The sequence below is a fragment of the Nyctereutes procyonoides genome, unplaced genomic scaffold, assembly GCF_905146905.1.
Source record: "Nyctereutes procyonoides isolate TBG_1078 unplaced genomic scaffold, NYPRO_anot_genome, whole genome shotgun sequence".
Lineage (NCBI taxonomy): Eukaryota > Metazoa > Chordata > Mammalia > Carnivora > Canidae > Nyctereutes > Nyctereutes procyonoides.
In genome coordinates, this window is record NW_026575120.1 from 8472137 (window position 1) to 8485225 (window position 13089).

Below are 13089 nucleotides of genomic sequence, written 5' to 3' on the forward strand. Positions count from 1 at the left end.
CCTGTGTAAAGTGGTATCTCACTGTGGTTTTGATTTGTATTTCCCTGATGACAAGTGATGTGGAACATTTTTTCATGTGCTTATTGGCCATGTGTAGATCTTCTTTAAAAATTTTTTTAAAGATTTTATTTATTCATGAGAGGCACACAGAGAGAGAGAGAGGCAGAGACACAGGCAAAGGGAGAAGCAGGCTCCACGCAGGGAGCCCGACGTGGGACTCGATCCTGGGACTCCAGGATCACACCCCGGGCTGAAGGCACGTGCCAAACCGCTGAGCCATCCAGGGATCCCCCATGTGTAGATCTTCTTTGGAGAAATTTCTGTTCATGTATTTTACCCATTTCATGACTGGATTGCTTGTTTTTTGGATGTTGAGGTTTTTTTTTTTAATGTTTTTTTTTAATTTTTATTTATTTATTTATGATAGAGAGAGAGAGAGAGAGAGAGAGAGAGAGAGAGAGAGAGAGAGAGAGGCAGAGACACAGGCAGGGGGAGAAGCAGGCTCCATGCACCGGGAGCCCGATGTGGGATTCGATCCCGGGTCTCCAGGATCGCGCCCCGGGCCAAAGGCAGGCGCTAAACCACTGCGCCACCCAGGGATCCCGGATGTTGAGTTTAATAAGTTCTTTATAGATCTTGAATACTAGCTGTGTATCTGATGTCATTTGCAAACATGTTCTCCTATTCTGTAGGTTGTCTTTTAGTTTTGTTGACTGTTTTCCTTTGCTGTGCAGAAGGTTAAGCCAAAATTTCAAAATGACTTTTTCTTCTACTTCCTTCTACTTTGGGCTCTTTGGAAACCACATTTTATTACGTATAGGAAAATGAGTGTTGAGTTTTTTTGTCAGCTAGTTAGGGTGGCACATAGAGAAGAAATATATTCTTTCAAATTCTTAGGTAAGAGCTAAGCTTCTTAGTCATTTTACAGTACTATCTTCCTAAAGGATATTTTAAAATGAAAGAAAAATTGAATTTCTGTGCTTTCCATGTCAGGAAGGAGTTTTTAGGGAGGTCACTTTGTAACAAATTAAACCACTAATTGCTTTATTGATTAATTTAGTAATCAGTAAACATAGTTTTTGTTTTATGCAGGTCTCTGTGTTAGTTACTTTGGAAGAGAAAAAGAGGATAAAGTGATAGATGTACAGTGTGAAGGATACTTTTAGGGGCTTTCAGTTAAAATAAAGGTCCAAGAAAGATAAAAATGAAAACTTTTTTATATATTAAGTATATTGACTTTGCAGAAAAGAATGCAAATAGAAGAAATTTGGAAAGCCCTAGAAAATCTCGGACATGAGGTTTTTGTGTGTACTGAGACAGGTTTTGGCCTACAGAAGCTGATATGTACAAAGATGTAGGTAGCTTGTCTAAGGAAGAATGCTGAGCTCTAGCAGATTACAGTAATTTATTTTTTTTTAAATTATTTATTTATTTAATAGAGACAGAGGGAGAGAGCACATGCAAATGCATCGTGAGGAGGGGCAGGAGGAGAGAGAGGGAGAATCTTAAGAAGTCTCCACATCCAGTGTGGGACCTGACATGGGGCTTGATCTCACAACCCTGAGATCATGACCTGAGCCAAAATCAAGAGTTGTATGCTTAATTGACTGACCCAGGCACCCCTAAAGTGATTTATTTTTAATTAAAAATTTATTTCTGTCCTTTTTGAGAGATTCCACAAACACAAGACAACTTCTTCAGCACTTCTTCACCTCCTCTTCTTTAGATTTATGTCTTATAGCTTCAATATTTCTTTTGTAAGTAGAATCTAGGGTAAATCAGAATGAGTGATACATTGAATTCTTACATCATCCACATATGTATCCACTACATCCAGGCACTGGGCTAAGTGCTGGTCAGGGAAAGAGAGGCCCCTCAGCTCAACAACACTGCAAAAACTGAGAATGGATTTACACTTGACATAAGTAATTTCTGCTGCAGTAAGAGAATAAAGTGTGAGAGAATCTGGAGAGGAACTTGTAGTCACAACAGAACTAATACACCACTCTGAAGTGCATTTGGAAAGCTTTGGTGTTATTTTTAAGTCCTCAGAAGACCTTTGTTTTATTTTTTCTGTTTTTGCCTTTGTAAGCCTTAGCATCAAATTGAAACAATTTTATGTTTCAAGAAAGGAGTGAATGAAAGGAGAGGAAACTCTAAAGGTCAAGCACTTCAGTCTCCCTCCCAAAACAACTATGACATAGATTGTCGATCATGGAATGTTTGAAAAGTTCTGCTTTGACTAGATTTTTCTGTGCTGCCAGTTAATGGTGCCATTAATGCTCTTTGGAAACAATTTGGATATAGTAAGATTTTTTTTTTTCTGGAAAAAAAGAGATAATAATCTCGCTAACTAATACATTTTTCTTTGCCAGTATTGATTTGTCAACATGTGTTTACTCTTCAGCACCCTTGAGGGAAAGTCCAGGTTATTTATAAGAAGATAGAAGTAGGGGGGATCCCTGGGTGGCTCAGCGGTTTCGCGCCTGCCTTTGGCCCAGGGCGCGATCCTGGAGTCCCGGGATGGAGTCCCGCGTCGGGCTCCCAGCATGGAGCCTGCTTCTCCCTCTCCTCTGCCTGTGTCTCTGCCTCTCTCTCTCTCTCTCTCTCTCTCTCTCTCTCTATCATAAATAAATCAAAATAAATTTAAAACAAAACAAAACAAAAAAAAAAGGAAGAAGATAGAAGTAGGGAGCAGAAGGATGCAGATCAAATGGCCCCTCAAAGAAAGGAGTTGCAATGAGGTCTTGAGCTTTATTCTGTACAATCTCAGCATCTTTTAGCTTTGGCGAGTTGAGATTCCCTGTATTTCTTTAATTTCCTTCTCCCAGTTATGATGGAGAGAGGAATGCAAAGCACTGGCTTGCTTCTATATAAAGATAAAGAGTAGTATAATTCAAAGTAGATTAAGGTGATTGGTTTAGGGTCAAAACATGGCAGGGCTGGTAGATGCCATAGTGGGCAGTAGTAGGAGGATGACCCCTCATGCATTAAAGACTGAGAAAATGAGTAAAAAGTAAAAACATGAATTAATTGCAAAGGTTCTGGAATGTAAATTGAGAGTTGGATTCTATTCTCAGTCCTAGGATTAATTCTGTGGGCCTGGTCTGAGTCACAGTAACTTGTCATGTCTCTAGTCCATTAGTCTGTGAAATAAGGTTTTTGGACATTCTACTTCATTTTCCTGTTAGCACTTGATTTTTCCTCTGCCTTTAACTGGCCTCACTCAAAATCCATCCTCTGCTTTCCAAAGCAGTGTTAGGAGGTTCACTCTAACTGGAGTGGCCCTGATTGAACCACTTAGTGGTATCCATAGTCTGACCAGTGACCTATGGCCGACTTTCAGTTGGAGGGATCTTCTCAGAGATGACAGCTGTTAGCTGAGACAAATAGTCTTGATCTCTTAAAAATCTGAGCCAATTAATCCATAGGGAAGTTGTTAGCAGCTGATGGTTGCTGGAGCTGAAATGGCTGGTGATCATACTGGTATGGTCTTCCCTTGAGAGGGTTTTTTGAAACCAAAAGAACCTAATCTAACCTAGATTAAGCAATGTCAAGATATAATAAAAATTGATTTGATTTCTTAACCTTTGGTTCTTGCATTGGTTGGTAAAATTGTTTTCTTAATACTTTTGATTTCAGGACTTCTTTATACTCTTCAAAGTTATTGAGAGCCCCAAAGAACTTTTGTTTAGGTAAGTTATATTTATCAATATTTACTGTATGAAGTTAAAACTGATAATATACATGTTTTTTATTAATATATTTAAAAATAATAAACCCATTATATGTTAATATAAAAAACTTTTTCTTTATGAAAAAATCCATACTTTCTAGAATAGAAAAGTAGTGGGTTGAGCACCATCATTTTATTTTTGCAAATCTTTTGAATGTCTGATAGTAGGAGACAACTAGATTCTCACATATATATATATATATTCAATCTGTTACCATATGTTCTTTGATTGAAGTATGTGAAGAAAATTCAACTTTTCATAGCTCATAGGTGGAAAAAAGAATTTTAACAGTTTTTTCAGATAGTTGTAGATATTCTCCTCTGATATTATACCAAAGTTTGACAAGTGGCAGTTTCTTAAAAATTAGTTGCAGAATAGACTGTAGAACTGTATCAGTGGACTTTTTTGTACTCTGTTGTATTAAATCCATTAGTCTATATTGCACTTTGAACAGACCTTTTTTATCTATATATAATTTTGTAACCTTACATCTTGGTCATTTGGAAAATATTGGTATCAGGTTATTCAGATCTTTAAAATATTGACATGTTTCATTCTAAAATATGAAAAGTCATGTTTATTAATATCAACAGGAATGTCTTTAAGTATTGGGAGGTTGTCAAGGTTATTATGCTGAACATGTTTTCCATAATTCCATTTTCTTTTTGGAAAGCTAAAATTTTATCATTAGCAATAAATACAGTCTGTTTTCTTCAAAGTGGTAGGCTTACTTTATTCATGTTTGAAAAAAAAACTGCAAACTACTTTTTTTTCTTCCAAGTTTTTATTTAAATTCCAGTTAGTTAACATACAATATAATTATTCAGGTTAGGTTTTAGTGATTCATCACTTGCATACAACACCCAGTGCTCATCACAAGTGCCCTCCTCAATACCCATCACCTATTTAACCTATCACCTCCATCCACCTCCCCTTCATCAATCCTTATTTTGTTTTCTGTAGTTAAGAATTTGTTTTAGGGTTTGTTTTTCTCCCCCCACCCCATGTTCATCTGTTTTATTTCTTAAATTCCACATATGAGTGAAATCATATGGTATTTGTCTTTCTCTGACTGACTTATTTCACTTAGCATAATACTCTCTAGTTCCATCCATGTTGTTGCAAATGGCAAGATTTCATTCTTTTTTATGGATGAATAATATCCCATACATATATATACATAATATATATATATACCATATATATATATATACCATAACTTCTTTATCCATTAATCATTCAGTGAACATTTGGGCTCTTTCCATAATTTGGCTATTGTGATAGTGCTGCTATAAACATGGTAGTGCATGTTTCCCTTTGAATCAGTATTTTTGTACCCTTTGGGTAAATACCTAGTAGTGGAATTGTTGGATCGTAGGGTAGTTCTACTTTTAACTTTTTTTTTTTAAACGTTTTTTTTTTAATTTTTATTTATTTATGATAGTCACAGAGAGAGAGAAAGAGAGAGGCAGAGACATAGGCAGAGGGAGAAGCAGGCTCCATGCACCGGGAGCCCGATGTGGGATTCGATCCCGGGTCTCCAGGATCGCGCCCTGGGCCAAAGGCAGGCGCCAAACCGCTGCGCCACCCAGGGATCCCTACTTTTAACTTTTTGATGAGCCTCCATACTGTTTTCTAGAGAGGCTGCACCTGTTTGCATCCCCACCAACAGGGCAAGAGGGTTCCCCTTTCTCTGCATCCTCTTCTTAAGTCTAAATAATCATTGTTTGTCAGTTATTTCTAGTAAATATGTTTCCAGAAAGAAGTAGTTAGATTGCAATTCAGTTGCACATGTGCTTTTTCTCAAGACAACCAGTGAATTAGATATGCAGCAGAAGAGCTTTATGGGTATCTCCCATTTTGGCACACAGAGTATTAAAGTATGTACTCAAGAATTGATATTTAATAAGATTAGGAGCATTGCTTCACCAAGAAAATTCTTAAGTGGAATTAACATTTTCTTTTTTTTAACACAAATGCATGTTGGTGAACAATACAATGATGCTGGTATCATTTGGTGGTACTCATTGCTTTGATTGCCAAGCACCAGCACTGTTATCTACCCCTGCTTTTATGCCATTAATGCAAATATTAACACAATAGGAAAGGCAAATAATGCCTTAGTATTATTGTGAAAATAGTCTTGACTCTGTAGATTCTCTAAAAGTATTTCACAGAGTCCATGAAAGTTTCCTGGGGAACCTAGAGTTCTGTGGGCTGCACTTTGAGAACTGCTACTCTACAGGCTAAGAGTAGGTTTTAGTACACTGGTCCTTAAGCTTTTGTGTTTTATCACATTTTCAATAACTAAGGATTGAATAGCAGAAATGAAGAGATTAAAAAAGCATTTTATTGAAAAGTTAAAAGAGATGCTAAAAGGCTAACTAGACTTCCTTGAGGATTTTGTTTTGATCTTTACCCTAAACTCTTACATGTAATTTTAAGTCAAAATCATGTCAAGTGTTCCATGGTTAAGGAATATGGCATCCTGAACTTAGGAGAAAGATCATGTCTCAATGAAATAACTAGAATCAGTTGCAAACAAATACATATATTTCAGATTCATACAGTTTATATTTTGGGAGGTTAGAAAAAAAGAACTACAGAATTACAGAAAATGTGACTTTGTGCTATAAAAGTATTACTAGAAAAGGTGTATTATTAGAATAAGTAGGTAAATAGGGAGTCTAGGAGGGAGGATGATGGTGGCATCCCACCAATACAACTAGATAACTATCAAATCATCCTAAATACCCCAGAAATTGACCTAAAGACTGACAGAACAAACTTCACAACTAAAGAGAGAAAAGAGGCTCTATCAAAGAAGATAGAAAATATGAAGATGTGGTTTAAGGTAGAAAGAGATCCTGGCTACTGTGGAGCAGAGGGATCCATGGTCATGGAGAAGGGTAAGAGAGAGGAGCACACCCAATAGCCATTGGGTAGAAAAACAGGAGGGGCTGAATTTCATAAGTTCTTGCTGCAAGTGGGGCTTAAAGCCTGGAGTTTTAAAGGTTAATGGGCTTGGCTGGGATTAAACCTAGAGGGCACTGTACTGCTCTTGGGGAGGAGGCTGGCAAACAACCCTGTGGCATACAGCATAGAAACTGATTTGAAGAATGTCTGGGGCACATAGCAGGGAGAGTATTTGCTCCTCTGAGAGCATGACCCTGAGAAGACAGTGTTCATGGAGAAGCCTCTCTAGAAAGGAGATTTCCAGCGCCGTTTTCTTTGCCCACTTCTCCGCATTAACACAGAGTCACCTGCAGGAAGCAGTGTAGCACTGACAGTATCTACCTAACTTAATTATACTAAGCCTCACCCCAGTGGAACTGCCTTTTTCAGACACACTTACCTCAGTCCCAGGATGGTGGGCCCATCCCCTAGAAGACCAGCACAAACCCTTGCCCATACTGTGTCTCTTGACCAGAGTTCTACAGGGCCTCAGTTCTGATGGAGGTGGTGACAGGTCTCATTTCACAAGCAGACTGAAGCACACCTTGTTAAAACTCACCTCATTCAGGCCAGAGACCAAACACTGCCCACAGCAGCAGGCAAGGAAAGCTTCTGCAGGACTGAAGAATAACACAGAACACAACAGCAGAGTGCATGCAGCACACACTGGAGATACTTCCAGAAGCCTCAGGTTCTGGGTACTACATGAGTCTTTTTCATAAGGCCATTAGTTCCAAAAGCAGGAGAGATAACTGGCTTTTCTAACACACAAGAAAACAGAGGCTTAGACAGAAATGCCAAGACAAAGGAATTTATCCCAAATGAGAGAACAAGTTTAGGCTATGGCCAGAGATCTATGTGAAACAGATATAAGTAACATACCTGAGGTAGACTTTAAAGCAACAATGATAAGGATACTCAATGGACTTTAGAAAAGAAGACATCAGAGAGAGACTCTTACCACAGAGATAAGAGTTAAAAAGAAACAATCAGAGATGAAGAGTGTGATAAATAAAATTAGAAAAATGCTTAATGCAATGAACAGTAGGCTGGAAGAAACAGAAGAATGAATTAATGACCTTGAAGACAAAGTAATAGAAAGCAACGAAGCTGAAGAAAAGAGAGAAAGAATTCTGCGAAATGAGAATAGACTTGGGGAACTCAGTAACTCCATCAAAAATAATAACATATGTATATAGGAATCCCAGAAGAAGAAGAAAAGAGAGAAAAGAGAGCAGAAAATTTATTTGAAGAAATAATAGCAGAAAACTTCCCTAATCTGGGGAAGAAAATAGACATCCAGATCAAGGAGGCACATAGGCCTTCCAACAAAGTCAACAGAAACAGACCTATACCAAGACCCAATATAATTAAATAAGAAAAAATCTAATGATAAAGAAAAAAAATCTTAGCAGCAAGACAAAAGTAGTCCTTAACTTACAAAAGAAGACCCATAAGGCTAGCAGGAGATTTTCCAACAGGAACTTTGCAAGCCAGAAGGGAATGGCAGGATAAATTCAGAGTCCTGAATGGGAAAAATCTGCAGTCAAGAATACCCAGCAAAGCTATCATTCTAAATAGAAGGAGAGATAAGGAATTTCCCAGACAAACAGAAACTAAAGGAGCTCATGACCACTAAACAACCCTGCAAAAAATATTAAATGGGACTCTTCGAGTGGAAACAAGAGATCAAAAGTGACTGTATAAAGGCAGAAAACACAAAAGCAGTAAAAATTGAATATTTCTGTAAAAAAAAATCAAGAAACTCACAAAAAACGATGTAAAATATAATAACATATGCCTAAAATTTGGGTTGGAAAGGAGAAAAGAATGGGTTCAAAATTAAATGATCATCAACTTAATATAGAAGAGGTTATATACAAACCTGATATAACCATATATCAAAACCACTCATAAACATGCAAAGAATAAAGAGAAAGAAATCCAAATATATCACCAACAAAACATGAGAAAGACAAGAAATGATCAGAAAAAATTCCAGAAACAACCACAAAACAAATAATTAATGGCAATAAATATATATCTATAAATAAGTACTTTGAATGTAAATGAACTGAATTCTTCAATCAAAAGACATAGGGAGGCAGAATGGTTGAAAAATACCTATCTGTATACTGCCTACAGGACACTCAATTTAGGCCTAAAGACACCTGGAGAATGAAAGTGAGATGATGGAGAAACACTTTGCATGCAAATGAATGTCAAAAGAATGCCAGGGTAGCAATACTTATTATTGGACAAACTAGACTTTACTTCCATTGATTTTTTATGTGCATAAATCTTTTTAAATTTAAATTCAACTAGTCAACATATAGTACATCATTAGTTTCAGATGTAGAGTTCAGTAATTCATCAGTTGCATATAAAATCCATCATGACACTGAGGGGGGCACTTGATGGGATGAGCACTAGGTGTTATTCTATATGTTGGCAAATTGAACACCAATAAAAAATAAATTTAAAAAAATCCCATCACATGCTCTCCTTAATGCCCATCACCCAGTTACCCTATTTGCCTACCCACATCTCCTCCAGCAACCTTCATTTTATTTCCTATAATTAAGAGTCTCTCATGGATCATCAGACAATCTAGACTTTTTTTTGTATATTGTTTTTATTGGAGTTCGATTTGCCAAAATATAGCATAACACCCAGTGCTCATCCTGTCAGAAACTAGACTTTAAAACAAAGACAGTAACAGATACAGAAGGACACTATATAGTAATAAAGGGGACATCCAACAGTAATATATAGCAATTATAAATATTTATTCACCTAACACAGGAGCACCAAAAAATATATAAAACAATAACAAACAAAAAGGAACTAATCAATAGTAATGCAATAATAGCAGGAGACTTTAACATCCTACTTAACATCAATGGACAGATAATCTAAACAAAAAATAAACAAGGAAATAATGATTTTGAATGACACACTGGACCAGTAGGCTTAACAGATATATTCAGAACATTCCATCCTAAAATAGCAGAATACACATTCTTCTCAAGTGCATATGGAACATTCTCCAGAATAGTCACACATTAGACCACAAAACAGGCTTCAACAAATACAAGAAGATTGAAATCATACCATGCACCTTTTTTGACCACAATGCTATGAAAATAGAAGTCAACCAAAAGAAAAAGCCTGGAAAGACCACAAATACATGGAGGTTAAAGAACATCATACTAGGCAATGAAAGGGTCAACCAGGAAGTAAAAGAAGAAATAAAAAATTACATGGAAACAAATGAAAATGGAAACACAGTGGTCCAAAACCTTTGGGATGCAGCAAAAGTGGTCCTAAGAAGGAAGTAAATAAGAATATAGGCTTACCTCAAGAAGCAAGAAAAAGTTCAAGTAAACAACATAAGCTTACACCTATAGGAGCTAGAAAAAGAACAACAAATGAAGTCTAAAGCTAGCAGAAGAAGGAGATCATAAATATTAGAGCAGAAATAAATGATATAGAAAGTTAAAAAAACAATAGAGCAGGTTCTTTGAAAAAATTAATACAATTGTTAAACCTCTAGCCTGATATATCAAGGGAAAGGACCCAGATAAATAAAATCACAAATGAGAGAGGAGAAGTAACAACCAATACCACAAAAATACAAACATAACAGAATATTATGAAAAATTATATGCCAGCAAATTGCACAATCTGGAAGAAACGGATAAATTCCTAGACACATATAAATCACCAAAACTGAAACAGGAGGAAGTAGAATACTTGAACAGACCTATAACCAGCAAAGAAATTGAATCTAATAAAAAAAAAAAAAACCCTCTCCACAAACAAAAATCCAGGGCCAGATGGCTTCACAGGGGATTTCTACCAAATGTTTAAAAAAGAGTTAATACTTATTTTTCTCATCCTATTCCAAAAAATAGAAAAGGAAAGAAAACTTTCAAATTCATTCTATGAGGCCAGCATTACCCAGATAAAGACGCCACAAAAAAAGAGAACTACAGGCCAATACCTCCCATGAACATAAATGACAAAATCCTCAATAAATACTAGCAGACTGAATGCAACAATATGTTAAAAAAAAAAAACTCATTCACCATGATCAAGTGGAATTTATTCTTGGATTGCCAGGGTCTTCAATAATCACAAATTACTCAATTTGATACACCACATTAATAAAAGAAAGAATAAGAACCATATGATCATGTAAATAGATGCAGGAAAAGCATTTGACAAAGTACAACATCCATTCATCATAAAAACCCCCAGGAAAGTAGGTTTAGAGGGAATATACCTCAACATAATAAGTACCATCTATGAAAAACCCACAGCTAATATCGTTCTCAATGGGGGAAAACTGAAAACTTTTCCTATACAATCGGGAACACGACAGACATGTCCACAATCACCACTTTTATTCAACATAGTACTGGAAGTCCTAGCCACAGCAATCAAACAACATAAAGAAATACAAGGCATAACAATTAGTAAGGAAGAAATAAAACCTTCACTATGTGCAGATGACAGGGTATTCTATATAGAAAACCCAAATGACTTCATTCCAAACTGCTAGAACTGATAACAAATTCAGTAAAGTTGCAGGATACAAAATCAATGTACAGAAATCTGTTGCATTTCTATACATCAATAATGAAGCAGCAGAAAGAGAAATCAAGGAATCAATCCCATTTATAATTGCACCAAAACCAATAAGATACCTAGGAATAACCCTAACCAAAGAGGGGAAAGACCTATACTCTAAAAACTATAAAACACTGATATGAAGGAAGTTGAAGATGACACAAAGAAATGGAAAGACATGCCATGCTCATGGATTGCAAGAACAGGTATCATTAAAATGTCTATATAGCCCAAAGCAATCTATACATTTAATGCAATCTCAATCAAAATACCACCAGAATTTTTCACAGAGCTAGAACAAACAAACAAACATAAAGTTTGTATGGAACCACACAAATAGCCAAAACAATCTTGAGAAAGAAAAGCAAAGCTAGAGACTTCACAATTCTGGACTTCATGTTATATTATAAATCTGTAGTGATCAAGACAATATGGTACTGGCACAAAAATAGACACAGAGATCAATGGAATAGAATAGAAAACTCAGAAATGAACTCACAATTGCTGGTCAGTTAATCTTTGACAAAGGAAGAGGGGATATGAAATTGATAAAAGAATGTCTCTTCAACAAATAATGTTGGGAAAGCTAGACAGCAACATGTAAAAGAATGAAAATAGACCATTTATTTTACACCATACACAAAAACTCAAAATTAAGGGCCTAAACATGAGACTTCAAACCGTGAAAATCCTAGAAGAGAACACAGGCAGTAATCTCTTTGACATCAGCCATAGCAACTTCTTTCTAGCTAGGTCTTCTATCTATCTGCTTCTTCTAGAGGCAAGGGAAATAAAAGGAAAAAATAATGTATTAGAACCATTTCAAAATAAAAAAAAAACTTCTGCATGTTGAAGGAAATAGTCAACAAAATTAAAAGGCAATCTATGGAACGGGAGAAAGTATTTACAAATGACATACCTGATAAAGGGTAAGTATCCGAAATATATAAGGAACTTATAAAGCTCAATATCCAAAAAACAAATAACCCAATTAAAAATGGGTAGAAAACATGAATAGATATTTTTCCAAAGAAGACATGCAGTTGGCCAACAGACACCTGAAAAGATGCTCAACATTACTCAGCATCAGGGAAATCAAAATTACAACGAGATATGTCCTCACATTGTCAGAATGGTTAAAATCAACACACAAGAAACAACAGATGTTGGCAAGGATGTGGAGAAAGGGGGGAACTGTGAACTTGTGCAGCCACTGTGGAAAACATTATGGAGGTTTCTTCAAAAAGTTAAAAATAAAACTACCCTATGATCCAGCAGTGGCACTACATATATTTACCCAAAGATACAAAAATATTAATTCAAAGGGATACATGCACCCTGAAATTTATAGCAGTATTATGTATAATAGCCAAGTTATGGAAACAGCCCAAGTATCTATTGATTGAGAAATGGATAAAGAATATGTAGTGTATATATACAATGAAATATTACTCATCCGTAGAAAAGGACGAAATCTTCCCATTTGCAATGATATGGAATGAGTTAGAGAGTATTATGCTAAGTGAGGTAAGTCAGAGAAAGACAGATACCATATGATTTCACTCATGTAGAATGCTTTTAAAAGATTTTATTTATCTGAGACAGAGATAGACAGAGAGAATGAGCATAAGGGAGGGGCAGAAGGAGACTCCCTGCTGAGTGGGGAACCCAAAAGGGAGCTTGATTTCAGGACCCTGAGATCATGACCTGAGCTGAAGGCAGATGCTTAACCAACTGAGCCACCCAGGTGTCCCCATATATG